Genomic DNA, 13,502 nt, shown 5'->3' with positions numbered 1-13,502 from the left:
CCTTGTACTGCATGGGCCACAGCAAGTGAAAAACTTCATGTTCCCCAAAGACAATGAAAATAGAAGTTTCCATCCAACACATTACAGGCGTGAAATCCCCAATGGTGAAAAAGTGGAGAGGCCATGGCTTATGTACTCAAAAACCCAGAATGCTGCATACTGTTTTTGTTGCAAACTCTTCCAGTCTAATGTTCCAGCCACATTGGGTTCTAAAGGAACAAAGGACTGGAAAAATCTGACTAGAGATCTGGCATGCCATGAGAAGGCAGCAAATCACCAGAGAGCATTCCATAGGTGGAAAGAACTTGAGATGAGACTAAGGTTAAAGGCCACCATAGATGATCAGCATCAAGAGAAGATTGCATCAGAGTCTCTTTACTGGCAAAATGTTCTGAAAAGGCTCATTGCCATTGTGAGAATGCTTGCTACCCAAAACTTAGCACTGCGTGGCACTTCAGATCAGCTGTATGTGCCAAACAGTGGAAACTTCCTTAAAACTGTGGAGCTGATGGCTGAGTTTGATGCTGTACTCCGGGATCATCTAAGAAGAGTCACCACCCAAGAAATGTACACACACCACTACCTTGGAAAAACAATTCAAAATGAGATCATACAGTTACTGGCAACAAAAGTCAAAGAGAAAATTGTGGCAGATCTGAAGTCAGCAAGATATTACTCTGTTGTTCTGCATTGCACACCTGACATCAGCCATATGGAACAAATGGCTTTAATGGTGCGTTTTGTAACAACAGCAGAACCTAGTGAAAATGTCCCTGCCATGGTGACTGTCAGAGAGCATTTTCTAGAATTTATTGACATTCATGATACTACAGGAGCTGGTATGACAAATGTGCTTCTTAAAAAGCTGGAAGATACAGGAATTGCAATAGCTGACATGAGAGGTCAGGGCTATGATAATGGTGCCAACATGAGAGGAAAGAACAGAGGAGTGTAGACATGGATCCGAGAGTTAAACGCTCGAGGTTTTTTTTGTCCAATGCAGTTGTCATTCATTGAACTTGGTGGTCAGTGATGCAGCATCAGCTTCTAGTGAGGCTGCTGAATTTTTTAATGTAATTCAAAGCATCTATGTATTTTTCTCTGCATCAACTCATCAATGGCAAATTTTGAAGCAACATCTGGGAACATCCTCTCTGACACTGAAACCACTGAGTGCCACATGATGAGAAAGTCAAGTGGAGGCAATAAAGCCTATCAAACACCAAATTGGGAAGATAGATGATGCCATAGTTGCCATTATGGAGAATAAAGCTATGACAGGAACTGTTTGTGGGAGAGCAGTGGCAGAGGGAAAGGGAATCACCCGAAACATACATAACTTCAAATTTCTGTGTGGCTTAGTGTTGTGGCATGATATACTGTTTGAAATAAATGTTGTAAGCAAGAGACTCCAAGGTGTTGACCTTGACATATCTGGAGCAATGGAACAACTGGACAAAGCCAAGTCATACCTACAGTCTTACCAGTCAGATGAGGGATTTCAAAACGTTCTGAAGAGTGCACAGAAGTTGGCAGAGGAACTTCACACTGAAGCTATTTTCCCACCCATTCAAGAATACAAGAGTCACCGAAGAAGACGACATTTTGATTACGAGGCACGGGATAATCCCATAAGAGACCCCAAACAACAATTCAAAATCGAATTCTTTAACCAGGTGCTAGATTGTGCAGCACAGTCAGTTGAAGGACATTTTATGCAGCTCAAGGAACACAGCAGTATATTTGGGATGTTGTATGATATTCCCAAACTCCTCAGTATACCTGAAAAAGACCTACACCAGCAATGCAGGGCACTAGAGACAGTGCTGACACATGATGACATGCACGATATTGATGCGAGTGATTTAGGTGATGAACTGAAAGCCCTTTCAAGATGCATTCCAGAACAGCCTTTGGAATTGATCCTGCTGAAATGTATGTGCACAAATAAGATGACCACCCTCTTTCCGAATGCTTTTGTTGCTCTGCGCATACTTCTAACACTTCCTGTAACAGTTGCCAGTGGAGAACGCAGCTTCTCCAAGCTGAAGTAAAAAAACCAATCTATGCTCCACAATGACACAGGAGAGGCTGGTCGGCCTTGCAACCATCTCAATAGAGCATGAGCTGGCCCAGACTGTGGACCTTCAGCAGGAAGCATTTCAAATCTTTGCAACCAAGAAGGCACTGAAAAATCAAAGTGGTGTTTTCCAACAGATAAAAATGCCAGTGTTTACTATGCAGAGAAGAAAAGTTAACTTTCAAATGCCTGAACAGCAAATGTAAGTGTTACTTAAAATTTTTGAACAAGGCATTTTAAGTTGTTAGTTCTCCTTTATTGGGGTAGGTAGCAGAGCAGTACCACAAGAGGAGTAAAACAGGAAGAAGGCAGAATTGAGAGCTTTCAAAGTTTTGGCCCAAGCAAGGGGGCATGGGGAAGTCATTTGAGCTCCCCGCCTCAGGGGCCAAAATGTTGTAGGCCGGCCCTGGTGTTTGCAGAATATATATTTTCTCTCTCTACACACACAAGACAGCCCTTATTAAAAATAAATTGCGATTAAAAAAATTAATTGTAGTTAATCGCACTGTTAAACAATAACAGAATACCATTTATTTAAATATTTTTGGATGTTTTCTACATTTTCAAATATATTGATTTCTATTACAATACAGAATACAAAGTATACAGTGCTCACTTTATATTTATTTTTGATTACAAGTATTTGCAATATAAAAAACAAATAGTATTTTTCAATTCACCTAATACAAGTACTATAGTGCAATCTCTCTATCGTGAAAGTTGAACTTAGAAAGGTAGAATTATGTACAGAAAATAACTGCATTAATAAATAAAACAATGTAAAACTTTAGAGCCTGCAAGTCCACTCAGTCCTACTTCTTGTTCAGCCAATCACTCAGACAAGCAAGTTTGTTTACATTTGCAGGAGACAATGCTGCCCGCTTCTTGTTTACAATGTCACCTGAAAATGAGAACAAGCATTTGCATGGCACTGTTGTAGCCGACATCGCAAGATATTTACGTGCCAGAAGTGCTAAATATTCATATGTACCTTCATGCTTCAACCACCATTCCCATGGACATACGTCCATGCTGATAATGGGTTCTAATCAATAACAATCCAAAGCAGTGTGGACCTACGCATGTTCATTTTCATTATCTGAATCAGATGCCACCAACAGAAGGTTGATTTTCTTTTTTGGTGGTTCGGTTCTGTAGTTTCCTCATTGGAGTGTTGCTCTTTTAAGACTTTTGAAAGCATGCTGCACACCTTGTCCCTCAGATTTTGGAAGGCACTTCAGATTCTTAAACCTTGGGTCGAGTGCTGTAGCTATATTTTGGAATCTCACATTGGTACCTTCTTTGTGTTTTGTCAAATCTGCAGTGAAAGTGTTCTTAAAATGAACATGTGCTGGGTCATCATCTGAGACTGCTATAACATGAAATATATGGCAGAATGCAGGTAAAAAAGAGCAGGGGACATAAAACTCTCCTGCAAGGAGTTCCGTCACAAATTTAATTAATGCATTATTCTTTTAACGAGGCTCATCAGCATGGAAGCATGTTCTCTGGAATGGTGGCCGAAGCATGAAGGGGCATATGAATGTTTAGCATATCTGGCACCTAAATACCTTGGAATGCCAGCTACAAAAGTGCCATGTGAATGCCTGTTCTCACTTTCTGTTGACACCGTAAGTAAGAAGAGGGCAGCATTATCGCCTGTAAATGTAAACAAACTTGTTTGTATTAGCGATTGGCTGAACAAGAAGTAGGACTGAGTGGACTTGTAGGCTCTAAAGTTTTACATTGTTTTGTTTTGAGTGCAGTTATGTAACAAAAAGAGTTCTACATTTGTAAATTGCACTTTCAGGACACAGAGATTGCACTACAGTACTTGTATGAGGTGAAAAGAAAAATACTATTTCTTTTGTTTATCTTTCACAGTGCAAATATTTGTAATCAAGAATAATATACACTTTGATTTCAGTTACAACACAGAATACAATATATATATAAAAATGTAGAAAAACATCCAAAATATTTAATAAATTTCAATTGGCATTCTATTAACAGTGTGATTAATTGTGATTAATTTTTAATTGCTATTAATTTGAGTTAATTGCATGAGTTAACTGCAATTAATCGACAGCCTTAATATTTATATATATATATATATTTTTTATATAAAAAACAAAACAAAACAAAAACACTTGAAGGTCCCAATCCTGCAGTGAGCTGTGTGAGTGCAGGGATCTCATTGTGGGAATGAGGCCTAACAACGTTTTTCCCAGTATATGTGTGTGTGTGATATTTGTGTGTGAGATATGTGTTGTCTCTTTAGACTGTAAGCTGCTGCACATGGAGCGGTTTCAGAGTAACAGCCATGTTAGTTTGTATTTGCAAAAAGAAAAGGAGTACTTGTGGCACCTTAGAGACTAACCAATTTATTTGAGCATAAGCTTTTGTGAGCTACAGCTCACTTCATTGGATGCATACTGTGGAAAGTACAGAAGATCTTTTTATACACACAAACCATGAAAAAATGGGTGTTTACATAAGCTATTACCAGCAGGAGAGTGGGGTTGGGGGAGAGAAAACCTTTTGTAGTGGTAAAGTGCTCACTCTCCTTACAATGTGTGTGATAATCAAGGTGGGCCATTTCCAGCGCAAATCCAGGGTTTAACAAGAACATCAGGGGGGCGGGGTAGGAAAAAACAAGGGGAAATAGGTTATCTTGCATAGTGACTTAGCCACTCCCAGTCTCTATTCAAGCCTAAGTTAATTGTATCCAATTTGCAAATGAATTCTAATTCAAAACAGTCTCTCGCTGGAGTCTGGTTTTGAAGTTTTTCTGTTGTAATATCGCAACTTTCATGTCTGCAATCACGTGACCAGAGAGATTGAAGTGTTCTCCGACTGGTTTATGAATGTTATAATTCTTGACATCTGATTTGTGTCCAGTTATTCTTTTACGTAGAGACTGTCCAGTTTGACCAATGTACATGGCAGAGGGGCATTGCTGGCACATGATGGCATATATCACATTGGTGGATGTGCAGGTGAACGAGCCTCTGATAGTGTGGCTGATGTGATTAGGCCCTGTGATGGTGTCCCCTGAATAGATATGTGGGCACAGTTGGCAACGGGCTTTGTTGCAAGGATAGGTTCCTGGGTTAGTGGTTCTGTTGTGTGGTGTGTGGTTGCTGGTGAGTATTTGCTTCAGGTTGTGGGGCTGTCTGTAGGCAAGGACTGGCCTGTCTCCCAAGATTTGTGAGAGTGTTGGGTCATCCTTCAGGATAGGTTGTAGATCCTTAATAATGCGTTGGAGGGGTTTTAGTTGGGGGCTGAAGGTGAAGGCTAGTTGCATTCTGTTATTTTCTTTGGTAGGCCTGTCCTGTAGTAGGTGACTTCTGGGAACTCTTCTGGCTCTATCAATCTGTTTCTTCACTTCCGCAGGTGGGTATTGTAGTTGTAAGAATGCTTGATAGAGATCTTGTAGGTGTTTGTCTCTGTCTGAGGGGTTGGAGCAAATGCAGTTGTATCGCAGAGCTTGGCTGTAGATAATGGATCATGTGGTGTGGTCAGGGTGAAAGCTGGAGGCATGTAGGTAGGAATAGCGGTCAGTAGGTTTCCGGTATAGGGTGGTGTTTATGTGACCATCGTTTATTAGCACTGTAGTGTCCAGGAAGTGGATCTCTTGTGTGGACTGGTCCAGGCTGAGGTTGATGGTGGGATGTAAATTGTTGAAATCTTGGTGGAATTCCTCAAGGGCTTCTTTTCCATGGGTCCAGATGATGAAGATGTCATCAATATAGCGCAAGTAGAGTAGGGGCGTTAGGGGATGAGAGCTGAGGAAGCGTTGTTCTAAGTCAGCCATAAAAATGTTGGCATACTGTGGGGCCATGCGGGTACCCATAGCAGTGCCGCTGATTTGAAGGTATACATTGTCCCCAAATGTAAAATAGTTATGGGTAAGGACAAAGTCACAAAGTTCAGCCACCAGGTTATCCGTGACATTATCAGGGATAGTGTTCTTGACGGCTTGTAGTCCATCTTTGTATGGAATGTTGGTGTAGAGGGCTTCTACATCCATAGTGGCAGGATGGTGTTATCAGGAAGTTCACTGATGGATTGTAGTTTCCTCAGGAAGTCAGTGGTGTCTCGAAGGTAGCTGGGAGTGCCGGTAGTGTAGGGCCTGAGGAGGGAGTCGACATAGCCAGACAATCCTGCTGTCAGGATGCCAATGCCTGGACCATGACCTCTTCTGTGTTCTGTAGAACATCCAGGACATTATTAACAACATTTATGTTGTAGTAGCCGTGCTTAACCAATACGCAATAATTATAAACAGCCATTATAAACAATTTCATTTTTTATTTTTATATTGCAGTCTCTTTTACCAAACGGATCTAAAGCTTGTCATAAACTTGCTGTCATTCTTTCCATATCACTCCAACTTTTTTCACATTTGTAAACACACTTTGTTGCAGTATCATTAGGAAACAAATGATGAAAAGTAAGGATGCAGCTATGGATTTCACTTTCTTTTTTAAATTTATCTACTACAGTGTATGAAGGATATTTGACTCAGACTAAAATCTCAATACAACACAACCCAGAAGAGACAATTTGCTTACTGTAGTGGGGCGACTGCCCCACTCCCGCAGAAAAGGAGTTAAAAGCCAGGGCCGCCCAGGGGAGGGGGGGCAAGTGGGGCAATTTGCCCCAGGCCCTGCAGACAGGGCGGGGGCAATTTCGGCGGCAATTCGGTAGTGGGTCTTTAAGTCCCTCTCTTCCTCTTCGGCAGCAGCTCAATCGTTCCGCTTCCGTCTTCTGCGGTAAGTCCTCCTGTCCTCTTCTTTCTTCAGCAGCACGACTTGGGTTGTTTTTTTTCTTCACCACCTTGGGGCAGCAAAACTAACACTTTTTTATGGAAGGGGTCCCCAAAATTGCTTTGCCCAAGGCCCCCGAATCCTCTGGGTGGCACTGTTAAAAGCAGCCCTGGAGAGGGCTGCAGCAGGAAAAGGATACCAGCCTGGTAAACCCCCAGGCTACAGGCTTTGGTAAGGCCCAGAAAGGTACTGGGGCTGCAGAGGCAGCTGGTCCTACCTTTTGCCAATGATGAGTGGCCATTACAGACTGCAGTCTGCCCCAGTGAGCAGGGGCTATATGATGACTGGCAGTAGCCGCTGAGGCAAGGTGGGGGATAGAGGGTTGGGGGTTCCCCTGGGAGGGGAGACCCAGAGTGGGGGTACTGCTGGGGCAGAACCCAGAGAAAAAAGGCACCAAGGTCTGGGAGGGACACAGGGTCAGCAGCAGGTGAGACACCGGCCTGCAGAGGGCACTCTGAAGGCTGGAAAGAGCTAATTCCAAGACAACCAGCAGGAGGCGCCGCACTGGTGAGTCGTTGCATCGCTACACTTATCTATAAAGATCTGCATTCAGGGTTTTGCCTTTTCCCGCCAATAACAGACTGCATAACTGAAACCTAAAACAGATTTCCTAAAGTTATATAATGTCAATTATTCTTGCCTGGAACTCTAATTTCAGGATTTAGCAACTAAGCAGGGGAACTGTCATATAAAGAATAGTTCTGTAATTTTTAACTCTGCTTTGGGATATTTACAAAAGCTTTGCAGTTCACTTTTAATACTCTGGTCTCTTCTAAGCTTTAATTCTTCACCTAAACAGTATCTTAGAAACATGCTAACAGTGTTTCCTTAATTTATTGGCCTTGTTTTAGAAATCAGTTTACATGCCACTTTTAACAACGTCATGCAGTCTGCTTAGGAAAATTAAAGCAAAACAAAAAAACAACCCTCAATTAAAGACTTTGGTCTGAAAGTAATGAAACTGGAGTAGCAGGTAGTAGAAAACTTGACAGAAAGCACCAGCATCACTTTTTTTGGGGTAAGTTTCACATCACTAATTCATATCATGCTAATTATAAAACTCTTGTACAATAAACACACAAGCCATTTAAGAATGGAAACCCAACCTTTAACCACAGTTTACAATGGGTCTGATGTTAAAGAAATAGCATTGTATACTGAATAGGCAGCAGAGACTTAGGTTTTCACAGTGGTTCTGTTCCATTTTATTCCCTCAATTTCGCTGGCTGGGTGACTCCAGCCTGGGGCCAAAGTCTAGGGTATGTTCACTTTCAATAGAAAGTTCTATGTATCTGTACAATGGGGAATACATAGCTACCACTGGACTCAATCTGTTATCCAGAAAGTAGTGTAATTGGAACAGAATTTCTGGGAGAAATCTCTTCAGGGTAATGGCTCCTTTAAGACAGACTGATGGAACTTTAAAGTGGGTTCTGTAGAAAAAGGAGTGGCGGGGGAGGGGGAGGGAGAGCAGCTGAAAAGGCATCACCATTCCAGCTTCCCACAATGATTTGGAAATATCGGTGACAGAGAAGAAAGATAGGCCATTCCTCAGGAAAAGCAAGGGAAGCAGGGCATTTGGAACACAAGAGATGGAGCTTCCTAGTGGAAACAGAAATACTTTCTGGAGCAGAGTTCTGGTATCTTCTCCTGGAGATGGAAGTATTTCCCATTTCCTCTGTTTCAACTGAAAGGAGGGGGACAAAGGAGAGACTTTTAGAGTTAAAAGAAAAAAAAGTCAGGCAAATTACTTTTGAATGAGGAAAATAAATAAGTTTCTGTGTCAAACTGTTGAATCTTGTTCTTGGGGCAGGTAGTGTCTTATGTTTCTCCACCATTTACCACAATGAGGAGCCACATCTTGACTGGAATGGTTAGATGCTACTATAATACAAATGACAGTCTTATAATATTTCATGCTTTTGCTCATGTGTAAGAGAACAAAGGATCTGGGAAAAATGCATTACACCAGTGATACACTAGATTTAATCCCAGGACACACACTTGTAATACTTTTTCTTAATGGATTAATAAAACTAAGCATTAAAAAGTGGACACATACATTGTATGCCAGTGGGTGATGCTAGGACTACCCATAGGATCACAAGTGCTTCACACATGGATGTTACAGGAGACTATGGCTACTTGTGGCCTTATCCACTTTTACTCAGACTATGTGCCACAAACATCATTTAAGCCATAGAGCATAGATGGAAGAGAGTTATTAGATCAGCGCGCATACCCTGTAAATGTAGGACACCGTCCCACAATAAAAAAAAACCCGAAAAGAAATTAAACTGACACCACTTAATCTTGTGAGATCATTACCAGAGGCTAAAATCCCAGCCTACCTAGAGTTGCCAATCCTCTGGGATTGCCCTGGAGTCTCCAGGCATTGAAGATTAATCTTAACTTAAAGATTGTCATGCGATGAAACCTCCAGGAATACGTCCAGTCAAAACTGGCAACCCTAACACTACCCTCTCACCCAAAACCCACGCACTGAAGTGACCCAGACTGATGAAGACTAGAATACCATGTGAATCAGAGATAAAGGTTAAACTTGAAGTTCAACTGTGCCAAGGACTCCTCTGCTGAGTACATTATTTATGCACCTATCTTCTCTACCTACGCAGACAAAACCTATTAGTTACAGTAATGCATTATCTAGATGTTCTCCTTATTTTCATATTGCATTTTGGCCTGTCACATAAATGCTAGACATCTTTTACTACATTGTATTTGCTCTGTGGTTTAAGGTCACTCATTCAGAATTCCTCTTTAAAGTGTGTTACTACAGTCGGTTCCAGGGAGATCCAGTGGTCCTCGTTAGCAGGGACAAATAGGAGACAGAGTGTTAGACTCACAGGCTGAAGCTAAGCTGTGCCCCATATTTCAAGTTTAACAGAACAGGCCAAAATGCTGTGCTGTAAACCTTTTGTTCAAGAGTTAATCAGAGACAAGCATGGAGCAGACAGGCTTCTTTGAGATTTTTTGGCACATAATTTAAAATCCCCTGTGAGCTAGTCATACAATCTTGTCACTAATATACCAACCACATTATGGTAACAAAAAACTTCTCAAGAGTGTGTGCGTGCACGGGGGGGGGAACATACAATATTTAAAAATTCTTTTGCACTGTATTTGTGCTGATGGGTTTTGGGAAGGAAATGGCAGGGGGGGTAGGGTGCAAAAGAACTAGTCATTAAACAGGGTTGACCTCATCTGATGGAATGCCTTATGTCTCTACATCAGTGACTCTCAACCTTTCCAGACTACTGTATCGCTTTCAGGTGTCTGATTAGTCTTGCCATAAGAGCTCTGAACTTGTGTTTTAACAAAGGACGGTGTGTTACATGGCAGAAGAAGGTGGAGGTGGGCTAGGAGGATTCTGTCTGCAAGTCTGACACCATGAGGGGGTCACAAAGAAGAGTTCTGTCAGAGGCAAAATTTTGCCAACCTGTTAGATTCTTTTACATAACTATGAAATGCCCAAGATAGCTAATGAAACCAGAGCTATTCTTTGACCCAAGAAGCTCTTACTGCCAACCGGCGAGGGTGCAACAGAGGGGACTACAGAGATCTCCTGGGTTTGTAGCACCCTTATCATTGCAAAATGCATGTGCAGATGTTGTGTAAGAAGTTTAGATTCACTGAAAATCATGTCCTTTAAAGTATGTATTGTAATGTTCACAATAGGTCCCCTCTCACCTGTCTGAACTGAATACTAATGAATGATTGTGAAAACTTCAGAGAGAAAATTAACAGGAAGAAATCTAACTGCAGATACATATCAAAGGTTTGCTCTAGTATACTTGGGGGGACACAGAAGACACCTACTCATCTTTCAGTTAGGAAGTAAACAGGCAGTGAATTTGCTTCATAAAGGAGTGGTCTCAATCAGGCTTGGTTGAAAACACAGGAGAACTTTGGGAGAGAAACTTCAGACAGGAGGATAACATGTTAGTTTAGGCTCTAAAAAGCATGTTATGATTTAGTTTATTAGTAAGAATATTGGAAACAAATGTTACAATCACTTGAATCCCTGTTCTTTGAAAGAAAAAGAGGAAAAAACCCCAAACCCTTACTCTTGTTTTTACTATATACAAGTGCTGTGTGTTAAGAAAAGTGCTGGTCCTGAGTATACAAGCTGGCATGTATGCTGCCGCTCTGGGAACAGCAGGCCTGGAAATCCTGAGAGTGTTCCATGGATAAGGGACTGGACACTACAGGGAAGGTTCCAACGGTTCAAGAGTTGGCATGTCCTGTACAGAGAGCGAGGTCCGTGGAGGCCCGGAAACCATGGTTGTGTTGCCTGAGGCTGGTTGTTTCAGGGAATTGACCCATAGCCGTCACAGACGAGACTCCTTCACACTGACAGTTGTTGAGGGTGAGGTGCCTCAGAACCCGGGCTACCACTGGGGAGCATCACATTTTAAGACAAGCAGCCAGGTCAGGGGATTAGGATACATATCCCCTTATCTGGAAGGCCCGTAGCAGGATTTTAGATTATAGGATCCATAATTAAAAGCATCACTTGAAACAAATACCTTGGACAAACTCCACAGTAAATTTTAACTGTCTGATTTGTCACTACCTTGCACCTTATATAACCATGCTGAATTGGTAAAGAATACTCCCAAGTCAGAATGGTACATTTGTGCACAGATATACTTTACTCCTACACAAGGTGAAAGGCCCTGTGATTTACAGAACAGGACTGAGTCAGGAAACTTTTGTTTCCAAGTGGCTTGTGCCCTGGCACAGTCACTTAGTATCTGGTTCCTCATTTTCTGCTCTCGTTCTCTCCTCTCCCCACTCCATAAATCTGGAAGCATACAGACCATATCTACCCTCACAAGTATATTGGGGCTTGAGAAATTAATGTCTTTAAAGTTTTTGAAAACCTTAGACCAAAGTAACTAAAGAAGTGTATTTAACATAGAAAGAGTATGAAGATAGCCCATCATTTATCGCCTGGAAGTTGTCAGATATAAAATGTATTTATACTCAAATGTTAGTAACATGGATCCCTGGATTAAAAGGAACACACATTAGCACAGAGAAGTTTATTAGATCTAGAATGATTTATTGATAGCAGTTTGAGGTAGTATACTTTGTAATGTAACAACCAACCATAATTCAGCTTCTCTGCATTTTTCCCTTAAAGACACAAGACAGCCTTTGCATTTGTTTCAGGAAGAAAAAATGTACAGATTGATATCTCCACAAAGATACTCATTTTAAATGCAAAATATGAAGTATATTTAAAAGGAGACTCTCATATATAACAATTGGAATCAATGGTACATTTAGAATTGTGGGTACAATGTAGTTCTACTCCTCCCCCACCATTATGAAACTGGTCTTTGGGCTCTCTGAGATACTGATATTTATGTTCAAAGACAAAGGGCACAACCTCCTAAAATCAGTACCTGCATGAGTTGCAATCCTTCAATGTGGCTTTCCCACAATTTGCAAAAGGATTGACTAGACTGAAAATGAAAAGGACGCAAACAAACCTAGTGTATAATCCAGAGGAGGTATCCGTTTCTTTATATTAAGAAAGATTCAAACCTAAAGGTCAAGAAGTACCTGATTATAGCATGAATGAAAATAGCACTAAATATAAATCAAATATACAATTAGAGCAGCACAAATCAAAGGTTAGAGCAGTGGATCTTTCACACCAATTTCAAAGTACAGTAATACAAATTAAAAGTTTAACTTGCATGGCACAGGTCAAAAAGCATTTGCTCTGCACAAGTTGTTCTACTGTTTGAAAATTGAATTTTAAAAAGAGTTATTTTGTGTTTAAGCTATAGCTTGAATAACCAGACTAGGGGCTGGAGATTTTCAAGGGGGTGAGAAAAGCAGTCTTGTTATCCTAGGCTGTAGCTGCTTTTGTAGTAGCCCCCCTGGGCCCTGCGCATCAGCTGAAGAGAGAGAGAGGCTAGAGCAGAGGTGTGCATACTATGGCCCACAGGCCACATTTAGCCCATGGGACCATCCTCCCCAGCCCCTGAGCTGCCAGCAGGGGAGGTTAGCTCCCAGCCCCTCCCCTGCGCTCTGGGCAGCGGGGCTGGTTACGGCCGGGCAACAGGGCTGCCAGACATGCTGCTCTCAGCAGCATGGTAAGGGGGCTGGGACAGGGGGGTTGGATAAGGGTCAGGGGGTCCCTGGGGGTAGTCAGGGGACAGGGGGCGGTTGGATGGGGCAGAGGCTCTGGGGGGGGCAGAGGGGTTAGATAGGGGATGGGGTCCCAGGAGTGATTAGGGGCAAGGGTCCTGGGAGGGGGCAGTCAGGGGACAAAGACCGGGGGGGGGGGGATGGGTTGGATGGGTGGCAAGTGGGAGGGGGTGGATAGGGGGCAGGGGCCAGGCTGTTTGCGGTGGCACAGCCTTCCCTACCCGGCCCTCCATAGAGTTTCACACCCCGATGTGGCCCTCGGGCCAAAAAGTTTGCTCACCCCTGAGTTAGAGGATCTACATAACTGCATCAGTCGGCTTTGTCTTCACTCCAGCCCTACAGCACCCCATATATCCCCCGCACTCCGAGGCACAGGTAGCCTCTGCAGAACATCGCTTCAT

This window comes from Eretmochelys imbricata, chromosome 5 (genome assembly GCF_965152235.1).
Source record: "Eretmochelys imbricata isolate rEreImb1 chromosome 5, rEreImb1.hap1, whole genome shotgun sequence".
NCBI classification, from domain to species: domain Eukaryota; kingdom Metazoa; phylum Chordata; order Testudines; family Cheloniidae; genus Eretmochelys; species Eretmochelys imbricata.
This window is presented reverse-complemented; position numbering follows the sequence as displayed.